Raw genomic sequence first — 1,699 nt, forward strand, 5'->3', positions numbered from 1 at the left:
ATGGCGACTGTACCTTTGGCGCCATATGACGTCACTACACGTCCTTTTAAAGCCTAGCCGGTTTCAATGGCGTATGTGTCCCCTGGCTGGACGGGACACCAGTCCATCGCAGCGTTACTCAGTTTTGCCAGCTGAGTGGACTGGAGCAACGTGAAATGAAGCGTTTTGCTCAAGAACACAACGCGTCGCCTGGCCCAGGAATCGAGACCACAATCTTACAATCATGGTGCTGACACCCTAACCAGTAAGCCACGCGCCTCCACAGCACTAACATTGGATCACTATAATGAAATTAGTTGTGCAGGTCGTTCGGCAAAAACTTAACGCTCAGACGTCGTCTTTCACAAGGGAGCCCATCAGTGGTGGTGGTAGTAGTAACAGTAGTAGTAGTAGTAGTGTGTATGCGCGCACACACAAACTTTAAGTGTAGGAGTACATTAGAAAAATTCTATTCTTTAGATAGAGGTTTTATTTCTACAGTTAATAAAGTCTCCATTACTGTGTCTTCATATTAAGTGTCCTCTTATGGCATTTGGTTTTATTTCTGTTTGTAGGTAAATCACAAATCTACCATGCATGCAGTCCCCAAAGTTCCAGAAAGTTCTTTCAGCGATAGCCTTACAAACAGACACATTGAGAATGTAAAACCAAAGGAAATTGGGACCTGTTTTCTTCATAGTCCTTGGCAAATTCTCTAATAGCTGATTTTACAGTTCTATACCAACTTGGTGATGGATGAAGAACCAACGCAGTCATATGTTTTTGCAGCGATGTACGAGACTAGCTTAATCATCATTTAAACTGTGGAACAAAAGTCTTATTATTTTAGTCTTTGGTCAGTAAGTGTTATTTCCTGTTTGTTTCTCTTTAGAGAGCAAAGGAAATTACTACTATTCCCTTCACACTTTATTTTGGTGATGTGGACATCAATGTTTTGAAATTGACCTGTTTTTCCTCATATTTCAGACAGATTCAATGCTGAGTTTTTGAAGCAGGAATATTGTTGCAATTATACTGCTTATTACCACAGTTTGTTTGTCATTTCCTTGACTTGAGCAAATCTCTTAGTGACTAACAATCTGTGATAACGAGCAAGAGAGTAGTGGGGGAGTGCCATAGTTATGTGTTTAGAGGGATTATTTGCGGTTTGAATAAATATCATTACAAAAGAAAAGTTTGAAGGAGATATTAGCTATTTTTCATACTTTCTAGGAAATAACAATTGCTACTCAAGGACAAAAATTGTGTTGAAGACCTTCAACTCCTCTCAAATACAATGTCCATATAAGATGGACTCTTGATTTTCATGAAGCCTTGTTAAAAATGTAGTAATAAATGTTGTATATAAATGAACACCAAGTCTTTGTCATAACCAATGCTACACTCTATCTTAAACTGTTGTTTCTCTATCATTTCAGAATATCAGAGGACATTGGCATCAGAGAAATCTTACATCAGAAGCGTCATCAATAATCATTATATTTTGAAGACAGTGTTATGCAGAACTGGATGTAACAACCCTGTTTATGTAAATTAATTGTGGATTACAGTAAAATATTTCCTCTGAGGTACATTATTGGTGAAATTTCTTGGATTCACTCTGAAATGGGTACAACCTAAATTTGAATTCTGAATAAACTTGGATAAATTTGTAAAGACGTTTGCAACATCTTAAAGATATCAGTAAAGCTTATATTTG

At 37.4% G+C, this 1,699-nt stretch overlaps 1 protein-coding gene across 2 annotated transcripts in view; it reads right to left on the bottom strand.

The window, feature by feature from the left end:
* Positions 1–1,699, bottom strand: part of LOC106883582 (uncharacterized) — a 40,672-nt gene that overhangs the window by 14,312 nt on the left and 24,661 nt on the right. The gene's annotated exons all lie outside the window — the stretch shown is intronic.

The sequence above is a fragment of the Octopus bimaculoides genome, chromosome 29 (assembly GCF_001194135.2).
Source record: "Octopus bimaculoides isolate UCB-OBI-ISO-001 chromosome 29, ASM119413v2, whole genome shotgun sequence".
NCBI lineage: Eukaryota > Metazoa > Mollusca > Cephalopoda > Octopoda > Octopodidae > Octopus > Octopus bimaculoides.